Here is a 21,132-nt window from a genome sequence, read left to right as displayed (position 1 = left end):
ACCGATTGCAGAATGGGTACAATACAGTACGGGTCCCGTCTATCCCGTCTATCAGATATATTTATTATTATTATTATTGGATACAGGAGTTTGGGTACCAAGAGCTTCCTCAAATAAATCAGGATAAACTTCAAGCTGTCAGACACCAAATTATTTTTATCAGAGTAATGAATGCTACCATCTTTGCAATGGAGTTTATATCAAAATAACAATATATCAACCCCCCTGAACAAATGGTGATTGCTTCTTCAAGTCAATTCTACAGACGGACTGTTTCTATCATCGGAATTAAATAATTATAATGATAATAAATACGACAATTACGTTTTGCATTTATGGTCATGACTCAATGAGCAATCGGAGCATTACCGCTCTATGTACAGTACTCCTCTAAGCAATCTGGCTCTCAGTTAACCCAATCGCTAGATACTTTCAGAGCCCTTGCTTAACCTTGATTTACCGGTTGAATGCCCACCATCCACTTCAATGTTAGCGTTAAAAACGCCTAATCTATGTTTTAAATTATGGCTATGTGTCTAATCTGCCCGTCGCTTATCAATGACTCGTTTTCCAGTCAACATTGTCGAAGCGGATTGTTTTTTTATCGGTTCATTTTCGTTTTATAGCATTTTGAAAAGCCCTCGTTTTCAAGGAAAATATAAAGATTCCATGATAAAAGACGTTTACTGGAATATTCTAGAATACACAAAAACGTTGTAATTTTTCTGCCTATTTATGAATCGTTTTCAAATAAACGCTAGATTATCGATAGTATATGTGTACGTATGCACGCTAGATACGCAAGCTGAAAAATTGATTCTCTGATTTCCTCATCAGCGATCGCACACACAGAGACACATCACACATAGGGCAAACGCTGAGATCTCAGCGAATACAACTCTGATTATCCCAAGACTGGTAAAATAGATTCCTTACCTCAGATCAGATGTTCTACACAAAGATCATTCCAATTCCTGTTCGCCATTCCAAATATCGATCACACTTATTGATTGAGTATTGGCTACTGTGAATATATATTCCAGGCTGATTCCCGTCCCGCGATGACTTCCATGTTGAGCAGACAGCTTGCCAGCTCAAGGAGCCAGCTGGCTCCGCCTCTCTACATATCGATCCCAGGTTAAGCGACTGACCTGCAGTTACACAGGGATAGACGATAGGGGGCGCTTTTTTCCATTCTGAGCTGCTGGAGGAGCTGCTGTACCAACGGGAGACTCGGTTGATGAAATATGAAATCAGATCACTAATAAACAAATAAAACAATATTTGTCGTCGTGGGCACTCAGTGGGGGGCCTAATAAAACAAGATATGTCGTCCGTGGCACTGAAAGTGTTAACGAATTCCATATAAATCTATAGTTCATTAACGATGCAGCAGCTGAGCTGATACTGTATCCTGCACACACACACACACACACACACACACACACACACACACACACACACACACACACACATACACACACGCGTCGTCTGTTTTGCCTCAATATATACTGTATAATTCTGTTTCGCCTCAATATACAGTATATATATATATATTGATGCAAAACAGAATTATTCAGCAGTGTGTGTGTGTTGTGTCTGCGTGCGCGCTGCGGTGGCCAGGAGCGCGCAACAAGATGGTATACATTATGGATTATGAATAGTATAGCTGTACATTTGAATCTGATCAAATTTTGCACGCGGCCATCGCATTATAATGAGCTGGACAGGTGTGTATGTGTGTGTGGTAACGTGAACGCGTATCTGCCATGCGAGACTAGGCGAGAGGCTGTCGTCAAATCTGAAGTGTCCGACGTTCTGACTCCTCCCCCGGCTGCACTCGTCTACTTTCGAGGCGAGCCGAAATCAATCTCGAACACGCCTATTGGCACCAGGCACACATCACACTACACAATGGCTGAATGGCTCAGGAGACAGGGATTGATATCAGCCAATTAAGGGGAAGGGATCATTAGGTGGCCTTGATGTCAGAGACCTGATTGGGAATTTGGCCAGGAATGTTGGGGAACCCCCTACTCTTTGCGATATGCGTCCTGGGTTCTTTAACTCTTTGGTCGCCAAAAACGCCTTACCACATCATTCCCCGCCATGCTCATTCTGCCAATGACGCAGCAACACGTCATTGATATCAATATTTCAAAAATCTGTGATCGCAATCATATTTCTCCCCCGGAGACTTGAGATCTACTGTTAACAAACTATCAATAATTCACTTCAATTCAAGAAGTCTGTACGCAAACTTTAACAGCATTAAGGAATACTTAAACCAGTTTACACAACCATTTAACATAATTTCCATTTCAGAAACTTGGATGAACGAGGAAAAGGGAATGGATTTTGAAATGGTCGGATATGAACTCAACTATATGAACAGAAAAAATAAGAGTGGTGGAGGAGTGGCTGTGTATGTGGATAATAACTTGAATTATAAGATTGTAGAAAAAATGACAAATGTGATTGATAATTTATTAGAATGTATAACAATAGAAATATGTGTAGAAAAAAAGAAAAATATAATTGTGAGCTGTATATATAGAGCACCAGGTTCGAATATTGAAGTTTTCAAGGACTGGATGGAAGAAATGTATATAAACAATAATCAAAAGGCTATTTTCATCTGTGGGGATTTTAACATTGATCTTTTAAATCCAAACAAACATAAAATGACTGAGGAATTCATCAACACATTGTATAGTTTGAGCCTTTATCCAAAAATCACAAGACCCAGCCGAATCACATCCCATTGTGCCACTCTGATAGACAATATATTTACGAACATTATAGAAAACAATACAGTGAGTGGATTACTAATAAATGACATCAGCGACCATTTACCAGTTTTTACAGTTTATGACAACAACTACACAGAAAACAAGCAGGACAATAAACTACAATTTAAACGAGTAAGGACTGAAGAATCAATGAACGCTTTCAAAAATGATTTGCTACTACAAAATTGGGAGATAGTATATAAAGAGGATGACACTGATAAAGCATATGAAACATTCTTATCTATATTTAACTTACTATATCACAAACATTGTCCAATAAAAGAATATAGCAGTAAACATAAACACTCAGACAGCCCATGGATCACAAGGGGATTACAGAATGCATGTAAAAAGAAAAATACACTATATAGAGAATTTATAAAACATAGAACTAAAGAGGCAGAAAATAAATATAAGAAATATAAAAACAAGTTGACTAATATTATGAGAAGATGTAAGAAGGATCATTATAGTAGAATATTAGATAACAACAAATATAATATTAAAGGTGTTTGGAAGATATTAAATGGTATTATCAGGAATGGATCAAGACAAATAAACTATCCTCAGTATTTTATGGAAGAGGATCAAACTATTAGCAATATGGATGATGTGGTTAACAACTTTAATACATTTTTTGTAAATATTGGACCAGAATTAGCGGGAAAAATCCCAGATCCAGTGACTCCTGAAGACATAAAAGACAATTACATTGAAAGAAATCCTAGTTCAATGTTTCTGGAAGCGGTAGATGAAAATGAAATTATAGAAACTACTAATAAATGTAAAAACAAGACATCTACAGACAGTAATGAAATAGATATGAAAATAGTAAAAAATGTCATTATTGGGATTTCAAAACCACTCACGCACATCTGCAATTTATCATTCAAAACTGGTCGATTTCCGAATAAAATGAAAATAGCAAAAGTCATACCTCTGTTCAAGACTGGAGATAAACACCACTTCACAAATTATAGGCCTGTTTCTCTACTTCCTCAGTTTTCAAAAATATTAGAAAAACTCTTCAACAACAGATTAGATAAATTTATTGATAAACATAATTTACTCACCGATAGCCAGTATGGATTCAAAACACACCGGTCAACATCACTAGCGTTAATAGAACTCATTGAAAAAATCACAAATTCCATAGATCAAAAAAAACATGTAGCTGGAGTATTCATTGACCTAAAAAAAGCATTTGATACTATTAATCATGATATATTAATCAGGAAATTGGAGAGATATGGGATCAGGGGGGTAGTATTGGACTGGGTAAGAAGCTATCTAAATAAAAGACAACAATTTGTGACAATGAGAGATTATAAATCTGAATGTTTGGACATTGCTTGTGGTGTCCCCCAGGGGTCAGTGTTGGGTCCAAAACTGTTCATCTTGTACATTAACGAGATATGTAAAGTATCCAATATATTTAAATGTATTTTATTTGCGGATGACACTAATCTTTTTTTTTCTGGTGAGAATGTCCAGCAGCTTTTAGAGGTCATCACATCTGAAATGAAGAAATTGAAGGAATGGTTTGATAGAAACAAATTATCATTGAACTTGAGCAAAACTAAAATTATGTTGTTTGGAAACTGTAGATTGGATACTCAGGTACAAGTTAAAATAAATGATGTGATTATTGAAAGAGTTTATGAAAATAAATTCCTAGGTGTAATAATAGACCATAAAATCTGTTGGAAACCTCACATAAAACATGTCCAATCTAAACTCTCACGAAGCATTTCAGTCATGAGTTAAGTAAAGCACTTCCTGGATAGAAAATCACTCTACATTCTCTACTGTTCACTAGTTTTACCATATTTAAATTACTGTGCTGAAGTCTGGGGAAACAATTATAAGTCTACACTACAACCACTTTTTATACTCCAAAAAAGGGCCATAAGGATAGTTCACATTGCAGGTTATCGTGATCACACTAACATATTGTTTCTGGAGTCAAAGACATTGAAGTTAAATGATCTTGTGGAATTTAAAACGGCACAATTAATGTATAAAGCAAAAAGTCATGCACTTCCAAGAAACATTCAAGAATTGTTCTTTGATAGGGAGGGGGGTTATAATCTGAGGGGAGAACACAATTTAAAGGTGCTAAACGTACGCACTAACATGAGAAAACACTGCATCTCAATATGTGGAGTGAAACTGTGGAACAGTCTTATTGTGGTGTTAAAGCAATGTCCAAACATGAGACAATTCAAACTGATGTATAAGGAAATTATGTTCACAAGGTACAGGGATGAAGAAGGGACTTGATATTCACAGGTGTTTACATTTTTATTTTGTTTCTATTTTATTTTATTTTATACATATATAGTTTTTGTTTTTTGTTTTGCATATATATATATATATATATTTTTTTTTTTTTTACTTTTCTTTTTTATGTTTAAAATAGTACACTCATTTGAGTAGTGGAAAAGGGGTAGGATTAAATAAGTGTATACTTCTTCCTACTCCTTTTCGAACATGCAGATTGAGTTGTTTTTCTTTTTTGTTATTGTTTGTTGTATTCATTGCATGTTCGAAATAAAGACTTCAAATCAGATCCCCTCTCAACTCTCCAACGGTTCAAGAGCGCCATCTGGTGGCCGATCGCTCAAACCGGAAACCGGAAACGGAAGCTGGTGCTCATTCCAATTCGGTCCGATCACTCGCTAATAGTCCCAGGACTCGAGCTAGACACAATGGATAGCAATCCGTTACCAATAACTCGATAAACAACATGATTTGGACGTATATACTATTATACAACCTGGAGATGGATCGCATATTTCTACATCCCATAATAGGAATATTTCTGCTCCACGCTCATCGCCCAACGCTACGAGGAAGCTACGGTGAGATTCAGCATTTTTTTTTAACGTGTTCGATATAAACTGCTCTAATGATCATATCACCCACACTAGATGAATCATCTAACGTTGGCCACAAAATTATAAACGACCCCCCCCCCCATCCGGTCAACATCAGATGATAAGTAGTAACTTCTAGAAGCACGTCCATTTGAAATTTTTTATCTCGCGCAGATTGCTATCAAACTGTATTTGATCATCAATATAATGCATTTGGGGCTATAAATCACGTTCTGGAGAATGCTGCAGAAAACGATAAAAACATACTTATACTTTAGACCGTATTTTAGTATGAATATGTGAATGAAAAAGTATAACGTTGCTACACCCTGAACAATAGATACTTGACGTTGAATGGGCCATAGTAATGTCAATTTAGCTCACAATGCTTGATTGAAAGTTTAGTGTATGCTATGTCTTTCAATCTCTGTGGGGCTACTATGTTTTCTTCTAATTTTCTCCAAGATACCAAAGCCTCGGGGTCAAACCATATCTTCTTCAATGGTCTTAATGTGAAGGCATTAAAATATTGTAAAAAATCTGGGACTGCCATGCCACCGTCTGCTTTATTTCTCTGTGTGGTGGATCTTTTTATGCGAGGTGGTTTGTTATTCCAAATAAATTTGTATGTGGAGGTTTGTAATCTTTTCCAGTAGCCCTCTGGAGGAGGTAACGGAAGCATTGAGCTGAAGAAATTGATTCTTGGTAATACATCCATCTTAACTATTGATACCCTTGCCTGTACTGAGTTTTTAAGTTTTGCCCACCTGTCCAGGTCGTCTTTGATTTTGTTCTGTATTTTTGTGTAATTGTGCTTCACCGTTTGTCTTATGGTGGGAAATATTTCCACACCCAAGCATCTGAAATGTTTGACCATGGGTATCGCACCTGGGAGGGTTGTCTCTTTTTTTGCACTGGTGTTAAGAGGAAGAAAAGCCGACTTAGGCCAATTTATTTTAAATCCCGATAAATCACCAAAGTTCTCTATCAACTTGAGTATAAGCGGCAATGTGTTGTTGGGGTTTTGCATGAATAATATTACGTCGTCCGCATATAAACTAATTTTATGATGTGTGCCCTTGATTACTATTGGTTCTATGTGTTGGGATTGTCTTATAAATTGTGCTAAAGGTTCTAATGATAGATCGAATAGTCCGGGACTAAGAGGGCAACCTTGTCTGGCTGAGCGTGATACCGGAAAGATATCGGAGATGAATGTGCCTGTTGTAATCCTGGCCGATGGGTCCTTGTATAGTACTTTAATCATATCAATGAAACCTTTTCCTAACCCCATCCTTTCCAATACTGCCCATAGAAACGACCATTCCAACCTGTCAAATGCTTTCATAGCATCCAGGGATAGTATCGCCTTAGGTGTGATGTCCTCTTTGTCTGTATCTAGTACGTGCAGTATTCGCCTTATGTTATCATTGATCAGGCGACCTTTTATGAAGCCTGTTTGGTCCGGATGAACTAAAGACGTCATATGCTTTTGCAATCTGATGGCTAATATCTTAGAGTACAGTTTGACATCGGTTCCGAGGAGGCTTAAAGGACGGTAACTACCGCACTCAGTGGGGTCTTTGTCTTTTTTGTGAAGAACTGAAATGAGTGCAGTATTTTGGTGTTCAATGAAGCTTCCCTCTTTGACTGAGTATAAGATCATATTTAGTAATAAGGGTCCAAATATGTCCCAGCAAGAAATGTACATTTCTGATGGGATACCGTCAATTCCCGGAGCTTTGCCGTTTTTCATTCCGGATATGGCCTTCTTGAGTTCTTCTAATGTGATCGGTACTTCTAACTGTTTAGCGTCTTCATCCGTAAGTTTAGGGAGAGTAATTTGATTAAGATATGTGTCTAATTTGTCTTGATCAAAGGTCGTTTCTGAGTTATATAAATCGGAGTAGAATTCTTTGAATGTATCGTTTATTATTTTGGGTTCTGTTACTAGAGCTTGTTGTTTCCTAATGGCAGTTATATCTGCAAATTTTGCATTAATTCTTAGTCGCATGGCTAATAGGTGACTAGGTTTAGAACCTTGGAAGTACTGCTGTTGTCTAGTGCTGCGTATTTGCAATTCCGATTTTTGTCTGTACATTGCTTTGATCTCTGTCTTTAGAATGTTAACTTGGTTATCTAGTCTAGTAGAGTTGTTGTATTTTAAAGAATTAAAAAGCGTTGAGTAAAGCGTTTCCATTTCAGACAGTTTTGTGTTTTGATTTTTGCGCAATATGGAGGTAAATCTATCCGAGAAATCCTTGATCATATTCTTTACCGACATCCATAATATTCTGGGATCTTGCACCGAGTTAGCATTATCTTGTAGGAATACTGTGAGAGCTTCTTTAATTTGTGTAATGAATTCCTTGTTGTTAAGCAGCATCGAATTAAAACGCCATCTTGGGGCCCGGGTAGATAGTGTACCAAATGTTGCTTTCAGGATTAAGTAGCAGTGATCTGATAGCGCATTGGGTGTCATTTCCACTTCATATTTATCAAATATTCTCGGGGATGCAAAGACGTAATCAATTCTGGATAGTGTGTTGTGTCTCGCCGAACGACAGGAGTACTTGCGGGTCATGGGGTTAAGTGAACGCCATAAATCAGTTACTCCTGTTGATTTCGACCAATCTTTTAATGCTTTAGATGAATTCTTTTGTTCGCTGGAGAAGGAAAGGTAAGTTTTGTCCATCCTTGGGTTCCAAATGGCATTAAAATCCGCACCTATTATATATGAGTACTCGGGATGGTTTAACATTTCTCCTGATAGTGAAGTGAAGAAACCCACTTCGTACAAATTCGGGGCATATACCGCTGCCAATGCAATTTTCCTGTTATTGTGTATAATCCTAGCTATAGTTATGCGCCCCTCAGCATCCGACCATACCCCTTTCAATTCGATATTTAATTTGCGTCTGACGACTATGGCTACCCCTCTAGTTCTCGTAGCAAAAGAAGAGTGACTAATATTATGGTATATGTTATCCGCTAACGTATTTATGTCTCCCTCTAAAATGTGCGTTTCGCTTAATAGAGCCACGTCCACATGTTCTTTTTTCATCAGTGTAAGCACGCTTTTGCGCTTGTGTTGTTTGTTTATCCCACCGGTGTTCCATACCATTATATTCAAACTAGCCATAGTCTATGCATGTTTTCGTGTAGTTTTTGGTAATGTTTCTGGAGTATGAAGCTACAATAGATGCACATCCAATTAATGAGGTCCCGTTGAGAGCTGAGCTTAAAAACATATATATATACAAATAAAAATCCCCTATTTTCCCCTCACCCAGAAAGTCGAACATGCCTGTGTTCCAAGAACACATCCTCCGCGATTGACTTTCTCCCATGGTCCACCGGATTGCCCAAACTGAGCATTGTAATCCTAATTTTCCTATGCTAATTGCCATAGGATCTAACATTTCCATTCTATTGCAATAGAATGTCGCTTTTGGTCTTGCACCTTCCCTTACTGTAATGAAGTATTGTGATAAATAACATAAAGATAAAAATAAAAAATAAAATAAAAAAAGAGAATAAACCTTTATCGACATATTCCTTTGAACCCTCCACTAACGTGTGGGGGAAAAAAAGGAAAAGATTGTAGAGCAATATTGACACCTTAATGTGAAGAACATTGGAAAAGAATAATGTGAGTTAAAATATATTTAAAAAATATAGAGTAATATTGACACCTTAATGTGAAGAACATTGGAAAAGAACAATGTAAGTTAAAATATATTTAAAAAATATAGAGTAATGAGAAGAAAAAATTAAATAAAATAAAAATCAATGGAAAGATATAGATAAGGAATAAGAGATAAATAATTATCAACGTGGAGAAGCCACTAGAACCGATTTAACTGATTAGATAAGATAGAAAAGCAGCGCCTTTTAGCGCTTCAATGTGCCTTTAATGGAGTGATTACTTAAATTGTTAGAATAACCTTGCTGTGCTCATACGTTTATGTGTGGTTAATTTTAAAGTATTATTAAGGACTGATTGCACTTCATTTAATTTATTATCTGCTATGTGTATACACACCGAATGTTATTGTTAGAGTTGTATGCTTCGTTGTCATGGTGCCTTATATTCTAGAAGGTTGTAGAATATACTAGTGCCTAGACTATTTTACATTCCAGAATGATCTAAGAGACCCAGGGCATTTGAGCGATAAACCCAGAATATTCCAGATAGATCTTTTTGCATTGATATTTATTTGTCCCCTCAGAGACCAGAGACTGAAATTATAATGTATTATGAATCGTATTATACACAGTACACTTTGTTATAGACGACTTGCATATCGTTTGCTACTTTGATGAACACAACAATGTCATTCCAACACTGGTGGAATGACCTCATTGATGAACACAATAAAGTCATTCCAACACTGGTATATATTTAGAGAGAGGCTTAACTGTTTCCGGCATTTTCGTCATGCTTTGGGTTATTTGCTACATTTTGATTCAGGAAATCCTCAGCTTCAAAAGGTGTATATGGACCTGACCTGCGGCCGTTATTGCCCAAGAATGATAACAGCGCCGGATATGCTATAGCCTTGGCTTGTAGCCGGCTTTGTACAGCTTTTGCATCACATCTTTGTATGGTAGACGTCGGATGATGGCCTCTTTGCTCAAATCTTCGTAGATAAATATTGGTTTATCACCATACTTCAGCTTCCCACGTTGGTTGCGAGCATATTTGATGATGTCATCCCTTGTTGTAGTTTTCCGCAGAGTGACAATGATGACTCTCGGCCCGTTGATACTTTGCCCCTGGGAACCGATTCTGTAAACTTGTTCCACTTCTGGCACTTTGTTTGGATCGGTGTTATCCAAAATCGTTGATAACTCTTTTGGAAAGTTGATGTCTTCGCAGTTCACTGCTTCATCAAGCCCCACAATGCGGATGTTATTCCGCCTGTGGTAACGTTGGGTTTCTAGTTGCCTCTCCATCGCTTCGTTTTTAAGCCCTTTTATTTCCCTCCGATATTCCTCTTTAGCTCTTTCCATCTCTTCTCCCATATCTGTCAAGCCACCTTCGTTCGCTTTGACTGCTTTTGTGTTTTCTGTCACCGAAATCTCCACTGTCGTGATTCGCATGGACTGTAAAGCGACCGCTCTCATAACCTCTTCGAATTTAGTATCGATGTGTTCAACGTGTGCTTTGGAAGCGACCATCTGTTCTTTTACGTGTGCTTTGAAAGCGACCATCTGTTCTTTTATCAGGATAGTCAGAGAGTTGAAGTCGGGTTGTGTAATTGAACTGCTTGTGTCAGTTGATGTTATTGGAGCAGTGAGGGATCCGATGGATGTTTTTGCTATTATCTTCTCAAAATCGCCTGCTTTTTCCTTCACGGTACTTTTTTCTGATGTTCCTGTTATGTTGTCATCTATTGTCTCCATCTCGGGGCCAGTTGTCCTTGGTCCCTGTGTATTCTCCTCTATATTCCCCGCGTCGGGGCTTGTCACCAACGGATCTGCCACAGCGTCGCCTGTCATTTTCCTTGAACGTGTTTCAATCGGCGCCGTTAGAATTGCTGTGTCTTGTTTCCTTCCACCCTTTCTCTTATCCTTATCCATGTTGTCTTTTGATATAGTTAGTAGAGGGTCTTATCAATACATACGATGTGGTCTACTCTCTTTTGGTATTGTCCAAATAAGGTTTTTAAACGAAATTAACGATAACGGGAGCGGAGCTGTAACCAATTGCGTGCGCTACATATTGCAGCTAAACCGGAAGTCTCATGCAATCAGGACATGGCGGGAAACACAAAGGAAATTTCCTAACCCTCAAGTATGGCATAATCACACTCCCATATTCAATAACAATGCTCTCTTAATGGGAAAACGACCTATAAGATTCCCTATATGGGAAGAGAGAGGCATACACTCATTAGGGGATATTTTTAATAACAAGGGCCTCTGTAGTTATGTCGAAATATGCATAAAGTTTAACCTCACCGAGTCCACATGGCTTTTTTACATACAGTTACGACTTTGTATGAGATCTCACGGTGTTCCATTACACATACCAATTGAACACCACAGATACCACAAATTTTTCTATGAAAGAGATACATTGGGAGGTTTTGTATCAGGTTTTTATTATCAATTACTAACGTCCTCGTATGAAACCCTTCAACTAGACAATGTCTGGAGGAGGGATATACCAGACCTGGAAAATGACTTTGATTGGCAAGGAGCCTGGGCAAATGTCCGACTTACATCAAGGAACCCGGATCATCAACAAATCAATCTGAACTATATTCACAGGACATACTTGACTCCTATAAGGCTGTGCAAAATGGGGCTTATACAAGACTCCAAATGCTCCCAATGTACAAATGGGGACGAAGGAACATTTATGCACATGTATTGGGACTGCCCACCAGTTAAGGCATTCTGGAAAGATGTGTCCCAACAATTATCAATACTCGTATTTTGGAATATACCTGTACACCCCGCGGTATTGCTATTGAATGATGTTTTTGAGTTTGCAGTGAATCCACAACTAAAAAGATTGGTTTTATCGGGTATCACAGTAGCTAAAAAACTGATCGCATCACGTTGGTTTCAACCGGAAAAAATGTGCCGGAAAGTGTGGTTTCTTACATATGTCATGCACTTGTCCTAATAAACTAACCTACACTGTAACACGCAACACTTTGATGAACATTGTTACTCAGCTGATAGTTATACCCTTCTTGCTGTCTTGTCGCACAGAACTTGTAAGTCGCTTTGGATAAAAGCGTCAGCTAAATGACTAAATGTAAATGTAAATGTAAATATCTCGATGTGATATATCAAGAAATATCTACAGCAAGAATTCTGGGGCTCAATGAATCCAAAATGTCAATGTGGTTAGAAGTGGTGGAGAGAATTAAAGCTAGCCTATAATGGTGGTGTCTGGTTAGGAGTGAGGGATAATGGAGGTACTATCCAAGAGGGGGTCCGGGAGGGGGGGGTTTGAGCTGGAGCATATGTGTGTAGGGTTTTAGAAAATAGGTATTAGGGGTATATTATATACTAACATTTATATAATTGTAACTTCGCTGGATATACACTGTATACGGTTAAAATGTTATTATTGACTATTTTTGTTTTATCCTGTTTCTGTACTTGCATATATTTTAACCACCTTTACTGAAAGTTTCATTATACATTGTGTGTTGAGTACTGACTTTTAATAAGTTTTGTTTTGCAATAATAAAAAAAACAAAAAAACAAAAAAAAAAAAAGTAATGTCAATTTAGCAATACAATTTAATTTAATTTAATTTAATAGAGCTGGCGTGGGATGGTTTATTGTGAATATAAGCCTGGCGACCAAAGTGTTAATGACCGAGATTCAGTCAGGACCTCGGTTTAGTGTCTCATCTGAAGGACTGAGTGCCCCCTTCTGTACAACAACACCACTTTCCAACAACGGCCTTGACCGGGGCTCGAACCGGTGATCTTCCGGAGTCCGGAGCTCTACTCATGTAGCCACGCTGCCGTGGTACTGTACTTAAGTAATGTTTTCGAGCTACTTGTAGTTTATGTGAGTATTTTCATTTTAGGGAACCTTTTACTTTTACTCCACTACATTTCAAAGGAAATATTGTACTTTTTACTCCACTACATTTATTTGAAACCATCAGTTCCTCGTTAAGAAAAAGATTTTGCATAGAAAACATGGAAGAAATGTATGAAGATATATATAATATATGTATACTTTCACATTTGAAGCCTGTGACAAAATGGCATCCAATGTAATAAAAAAAAGTCAACCAACGAACTCGATTCTTGTACCGGATCTCCTCTCTGGTAAACAAGAATACCCTGAAGACTCTGGCAGGAGCACTCATTCAAGGGTACTACAACTATGCTTGCACCTCATGGTACCAAAGCACCTCAAAGGCGCTAAAAACAAAATTACAAACATCTCAAAACAAACTGGTCAGACTACTGCTTGACCTTACTCCTAGAACCTACCTCACCCCTGCCCACTTTGACAACCTAGGATGGCTTAGAGTAGACGACAGAGTACAGCAACTTGCAATGGGCCTGGTCTACAAGATACACTACACGACCAAGGTACCCATGTACATGTCAAAATACTTCCCAAAGGTCAGTGAATACCACGATCACAACACCAGAGGGAGCTCCACAAATCATGTTAAACCCAGATTCGGCTCAAACAAGGGACTAAACACGTTTCGCAATTATGCCACATCAATGTGGAACGCCCTACCCAAAGCTGTAAAGGAATGTGAATCACTACCCACTTTCAAAACCACTCTCAAAGAACACCTACGGGAGACTGCAATTAGAAACTGGCCCCTGTAAATGTCCTAACCCAACCCCCTCCAATGTACAGTAAATTACCAAGTATGGTTTTGTCAATATTCCAATGTACAGTTTTCACTACCACACTACAGAAGGTTAACCTTTTCACTACCACACTACAGACGGAGTGTGGAACTATTTTTCTTGTTGGTGGGGACCCCATACTGGCAGAACTAATGGAAGAAGCAGCTGAAGTTGACATGATGTTGACCTGTCTCTTGAATTTTTCCATCCCTCTAATTAAAGTGTAGCCAATCAGTCTAAATATTGCAGTCCAACACTGAAGGACCGAGACCGAACTCCTTCCAGTACAAAGTGGAAAGAGGCCCCATAGCTGCTCTGATGTCACTGCCAACTTGATGGAGATTAAGGAGATTGATCTTATTGGAGGAGCACCTTTGTGAATTGAGCAATGACTAGTCTGACCTACAGGATGTCGCAAGTGGGTATAACTCTCCCATTGGCCGAGTCAAAGTAGGAATTATCATCCCTTTCCGAACTATTTCGCCTGTCCCTCGAGTTCAATGCCGCCCTACATGGTTGTGATTGGTCGAGGAACTCAATTCCTAGAAAAGTTAGACCTTTCTGAAAGACTTTTCTTTCTGCACTGGTAGTGCAGAGAAGACACAGACATTTTGGGAGGCAGGTGTTTTTGCTGTGCTGTCTGGCCCTATTCCTCTTAATCAGCCTCTCTCTCTATCTCTCTCTCTCCCTCTCTCTCTCCCTTACTCTCCTTTGCAACTTGTCTTGCAGTGTTGAGTCCTTAATGTCTGGATTGTGTGCAATCTTTTGAAACTTTAAAAATCCATTGTTTTGTGTCTATAAGTAGCAACTATTTGATAGAACTTCAATAAAAAAAAATAAAAGGGTAGGTGCTCTCAAGGCTCTATGTGTGCAGGTGCCTGGGAGGAGAAGTCTGGAAGGAGCGAGACTAAGCAGCCAGGTCATGTGTGTTGAATATGGACATGATGTGAATGACTCAGATGTGAGGGAACTATAATAGTATGTCCAATTTCAGAATTCATACATGTTATTCCTCTGGTCAGTGGTCAGAGACAGTCCAAACATATGAGTGAAAACTCTCTCCCAAATCCAAATACTAGAATGCTAAAACTCTGTGATGTCATAAAGTCTGAAGCTGCTCCCTAGACAATGGATTTAAGTTTAAGTTTATTTGGATCCCCTGTTACAAATGGCAACAGCTACTCTTACTGGGGTCCACACAAAACAATAAATAGAAACAAACAACATAATTAAAAATAAAAACAACAAACATACGAGACAATATACATAACATAATCAAACATAATTCACCCCCCCCCCCCCCACACCCATCCAACCCAACCCACCTCATTACATTAACATTATACCAATATATTACAAAAGACTAGTAAGATTATAAAAATGTTATATCAAGCATTGTGCCTGTACCCAAAAGTAACCTTTTTTACTTGCTGTTTAAAGCTTTCTCTGCTTGTTGCTTGAGTAATTTCATATGGCAACCTATTCCACTGTGAGGTGGCCCTATATAGCAGTTATTTTCATTGCATTTGATCTCAGTAGAGGAATTGAAACATGACCCCTGGTAACTTGCCTTGTCCTGTGCTCATGTCTGTCTTGGGAAAAGGTTATTCTTTAGTACAGGCAGTTTGGTTGTTTAGACAGTTATATTCCTGAATAATGTTAGTAGGCTGCGTGTCGAACTTGTCCTCTACTTTCAACCATGCAAGATCACTATGCATTTGGTCTACACACCTGTTGTCGTATATATTGGGATTTATTTTATAGATGACAATGGGAGCACCCAGGGGAATGTTCTGAGTTCATTCATAGGTTTCAGAACTGAGGACACTACTATAGAATAAAGCTCATTTGGATATTTAAAGAAAAATGGAGCAGCTCCAAACTTGATGACATCACAAGTTTGATTCTTACTTCTCTGGTTTCTGGCTTTGGGAGAGAGTAGCTCGTGTTCACAAATATTGATTGAACCGTCTTAGGCCAAGGAAATAACATATTAGAATTGTTTAATTTGTGTGGTGTTCCCCTTTAAGTATAACGTTGTACTGTATGTTTTATATCTATGGCAACACTCTTATGCAGATCTGAGGAGATGAGAGATGTGATTGGGCCAGCCCAGTGTCAGTACAGAAAATTATCCAATGGGCTGATGTCCCTGCTTTATGAGCGGCATTATTATTATTATTATAATTATTAATGTAAAAAAAAATATATGTAATTATATCAGCCCCAAGGTGCGTCGGCCCCCCGGGAATAAATGTCCGGTATATCATATTACCAGTCCAGCGCTGGCTCCAAGCCTTATAATGACTATGATTATCATGTTGATATACCCGTGCGAGGTGCGATTATAGACTATACTGTACCATGCGACATAACGACATCTCCATTGAGGCCAAGGAAAGAACCCACCTTTGACAATGACAACCATGCACGAAGCCTGGGTGCAGAAGTTATACTGTAATCGCCTAGTAGTCTCTGTACATATTACTGTATATTTTAGAATGTATATCTTTGACTGCGTATTCTTATTTTTGACTATACCTACTACATGTTTATTGTGAGCGATATCTGTGGTGCTGAATTTCCCTCGGGATTAATAAAGTACTTCTATTCTATTCTAGTCGCCTACGTGAGTTGAGACTGAGCTCATTGTCAGAAGTTGCTGAAAGGGTGTGATGTTTTAATTTAACGTCCGGTCGTCCATCAATCAACGCACGGGGATTCGGCTATACACCGCCCGTCCTTCATGTCCGAGCCAAGTGTCCGCGGTCATTCATGTCCCTCGTAGGTATGGAGGACCGCGACACCTCTCGTCACCGCCGCTCGCATAGATACCTGACAACATTGCATCGCTATGCGCTTTTAAAGAACAGGCTGTAAAACCTACCTCCAGACCGCAGGGGAGGAGACACACTTGCCGGGTTTTGTCATTGCACTTGGATCTGTTTTTCGTCCTCCATCCATTACACTACTGTCGCCATTTTGCTTAAAATTACGCAGGTTAAACTATGAATCTGAGAAAAGAGGGACGTTCACAGTTGGGGGGGGGGACACGAACGCCAGCTAAATAATATCACATCGACCCCAGATACGGCTCTCGACCATGTGTGTCCTCCGCCTGCGGGAGAAAGAAACGTGGGTGACACATTTTCGAGTCGTTCAAGCATTAATAACCGTCGTTTTTTTGATAGTGTCATGAAACGCCAAAAGGTCCCCCACTTATAAACAAAATATGGAGGATCCCAGACTGTAACTAGTACAACATTCTTGGTCAAGTGTGAGGAGGGAACAGGATGTGCAGAATGCATGGTGTTCACCCGGCCCACCACTGTCTAGTATTAGGCAGACGCATAATGAATTTTGATTTGCCCCCATAAGGTCTCACATCACTTATTATCACTAAACTCGCTCCAACACACACACACACACACACAAACTGTAGGCTACTTATAGAATTACATTTAATTGACCTTATCACACAATGTCTGTTTTACTGTAGAATACAGGTCTAAATGGTGCATTTCGTTTTATATAGTGTTTTTATCCAAAGCGCTTTACAATTTGTTACTCACATTTGACCCATTCACTCACACACCGATGGCGGGGGCAACCATGATGCAAGGTGCCAACCTGCTCATCAGGAGCAGTTAGGGGTTAAGTGTCTTGCTCAAGGACACTTCGACACACTGCCCATAGCAGGAATCTAACCGGGAACCTCTGGATTACCAGACGACTGCTCTACCTCCCGAGCCACTGTCACCCCCCAGGCAGGGGTGTAAAAAGTATAAAGGGTACCGTCTGAAAATCGTACTCAAATTAAAGTCAGAGTATCTGGCTAAAAACACACTTGAGTAAAAGTAAAAAAATAAATCTACTTTTAAATGTACTTAAGTACTAAAAAGTTAAAGTTAAAAAAAAAATAAAAAAAAATATGACTGTCTATTCTTCTGATAGCAGGTGTTTAATCAAAGATCCCCGCTTTCTAGTCTTGCACAAGAACCAATCAGCATGGGTATGGGCGGGTTCATTTTCCATTGATGGGGATTTGTTTGGCTGTTTTTAAATAAAGTGCGGCCGCAGGATTAATAACGTTAACGTTAGTTCGGCCAGAGAAACCAATATACTAATTAAAATGGTTGGACCTGCGAGATTTGTACTTTGTAGGTCTGCATTTTAAATGTAAGGAGTAAAAAGTAGGCTATGTATTTTTTCTCTGAAATGTAGCTAATTGAGTAAAAGTACAAGTATACAAACCTAATAATACTCAAGTAAAGTACAAATCCCCAAAAACTACTTAAGTATTGTAACGAACTACAATTACTCAAGTACTTTACACCCCTGCTAGGTTGTGGTCTACATCACATGGTTTACCAGTGGTTCTCAATGTAGGGTGAAGGGTTCCTTTGGGTCACCGGAAAAATGGAGAATAGTTTAATTTCACTGTTTCACTGACTAGAGGTGCCCAGTGAGACAATGTATAAGAACGACTAGATCGTATAGCTTTACGCTCTGCTCTATTGGAACTATCCCTTTATCCATTCTAACAATGAAAAACTTTCTCCACATGTACACACCTATTTACCTCCGCCTGGCCACACCCACATCCGCTCCTATATAAGCGGGGTCATGGCCACACAATCAGCTCCTTCCCTACTTTCACCACCGAAAGTGTCTGTATACACCACTTTAAGTTTAGTGCCAAACGTAGTTTGTTGGGAAGGAGCTACGTTGACATTGTATCTTTGTTTTTTCTCTCTCGCTATTTTTCGAAAAAACAAAGAGATAATGTCTTCACCGTCGGAGGGTCTAGACCAGTGTTTCTCAACTGGTGGGTTGCAGTGGCGGCCGGTACATTCTTCTCCATGAGGGGCGCTATACCAAACATTTTGCAAACATGTACCACGCATTGGCGAATATTTAATTAGGTACAACTATCACCATTGCCATCAATCAATATATGATCACAGTCAGTCAAATGCAGCCACGCTTCCAATATGCCCTACACAATCAGAGAGTGAGTGAGAGAGAGAGAGAGAGAGAGAGAGAGAGAGAGAGAGAGAGAGAGAGAGAGAGAGAGAGAGAGAGAGAGAGAGAGAGAGAGAGAGAGAGAGATATCGCAACTCTCACTTGTTAAGTTGAAACACACAGTGGTCCAGCAGGCAGAAGGGCTTGATAAAGTATATCCACTGTCCAGACTGTGTTGATGTCCATCCATGTCCACTGCATCCATATATAGCTTCTTGTTAGCCTTTGTTGATGTCCATCCATGTCCACTGCATCCATATATAGCTTCTTGTTAGCCTTAGGCAACAAGTACTGTGTGAGTGACGAGCTGTGTCTTTGCCCATTTCCGCGTCGAACAGCCTGCAAACTACCTGGCGTTCCTATCGCCCTGCTCTAAGACAAACTCTAACCTTAACCAACTTTGAAAGAGTGCCTAAGCTTAACCGTCGAAAGAACTTGCCGTCACACTCTAAGACAAAGTGTGACTGCATCACAACAACACAACAGCTAGCATCGAGTAACTATCTACTAACCAGAAACTGTCGTCGGCCAATCAGAGAGAGCGTCTCCGAGAAATGCGCTTTGTGAAAGTGGCTTCTCAGCTCTGGTCCAGCTGAAGACAAAGCGGAGGAACAGATTGGACATTGAGCATGACCTCAGAGTTGCTTTGTCTACCATCACCCCAGACTTTGAGACTCTTGTCAGGAGCAAACAACATCCCCAGTTATCCCATTAGTTCCCTGGGATGTTAAGCTAAGAAGTCTGCTAAGAAGCATATATTATTTATTATTATTATTATTTTATTTCATTGTATTTTTAGCCCTAGTTGCACTTTTGTTGCAACCCCAGTTATCCCACTAGTTCCCCCAAACTTACTGTAGGTCTGTTATGTTAAGCTAATAAGTCTGCTAAGAAGCATATTATTATTATTATTATTATTATTTTATTTCATTGGGTTTTTAGCACTAGTTGCACTTTTGCTGCAACCCCAGTTATCCCATTAGTTTCCCCAAACTTACTGTAGGTCTGTTATGTTAAGCTAAGAAGTCTGCTAAGAAGCATATATTATTTATTATTATTATTATTATTTTATTTCATTGGGTTTTTAGCCCTAGTTGCACTTTTGTTGCACTTTTTTGTGTTTATTTCATGTTTTTAACAGTGCATGAAAGATTGTGTATTACTGCAAATTTTTTTTTTTTTAAGAAATCATAGTGGTTAAAAAATCTGGGTCGCGACTTAATGACTAAGGAAAATATTGGGTCACGAGGCTAGACCAGTTGAGAACCACTGGTCTAGACCAGCGGTTCTCAACAGGGGTGCCTAGGCACACTAGGGTGCCTCAGAGAGCTGCCAGGGGTGCCTTGAGATTTATTGATCACTAAAGTGCTATCTGTTGCAGCTGCACTGTTTTCCATGAAAATACCACATTTGGATAAGTTTGACCATTTCTCAAAAACTGAAAATCATAAATTTTTTTAATATATTTTGGTAGCTTTTTCATTTGTTTATTGGACAAGTCCGGCAGAGAGGAAGGATGGGAGAGAGATATGGGGGAAGACATTCGGCAAAGGTCGCCGGGTCCGGGAGTCGAAACCGGGACGGCCGTGCACCACCCTGACTCCTACAGGTCGGTTGGTGCGCCTGCGCAGTAGAATCAGGAAGTGTCGGGGGCAGCGTGAGCCTCCCACGCGTTACTCCTCGCCACTGAGAGATCGAGCTGCGCAGGTGAAAAGATGCGACTGCTGTTACCTCAAGTACCGGAGGGGACTTGTGCTATGTATGACTTAGTCCACATTGCAGCCGGCTTGTGGGAGGCAAGAAACAGCGTTTGACAGGGGAGGGTTGAATTGGATGATACGAAATTGGGATGGGAGAAAATATAGAAAATGGGAGAAAAAGTGGATAAAAAAAAATAAAAAGCCAGTTCCCCAGGGGAAGTCGGCTAGGCAGTTGGCTTCATGGAGTGACCAGGTGTACATCGCCTCGAAACAGAGCCTAGCTGCAACCTCCAACATTGTGCAGCTGGTGCGCTACATGTCGGGGCTGATGGCGGGCGGGCGGTACTAGATGACCATCAACGGTACCTCCACGCCCAGG

The 21,132-nt window shown here is 39.4% G+C and overlaps 1 protein-coding gene across 1 annotated transcript in view; it reads right to left on the bottom strand.

Moving 5' to 3' along the window:
- znf644b (zinc finger protein 644b) overlaps positions 1-16,992 on the bottom strand; it is a gene marked incomplete at its 3' end in the record, with an annotated part of 65,940 nt that extends 48,948 nt beyond the window's left edge. The window contains exon 1 of the mRNA XM_084308390.1: positions 16,916-16,992. The remainder of the gene's footprint in view (positions 1-16,915) is intronic.
- Positions 16,993-21,132: the final 4,140 nt, after the last annotated feature.

This window comes from Notolepis coatsorum, assembly GCF_963971535.1.
Source record: "Notolepis coatsorum genome assembly, chromosome: 2".
NCBI lineage: Eukaryota > Metazoa > Chordata > Actinopteri > Aulopiformes > Paralepididae > Notolepis > Notolepis coatsorum.
The sequence above is the reverse complement of the archived record's forward strand: the minus strand, read 5'-3'. Positions and strand labels throughout refer to the sequence as shown.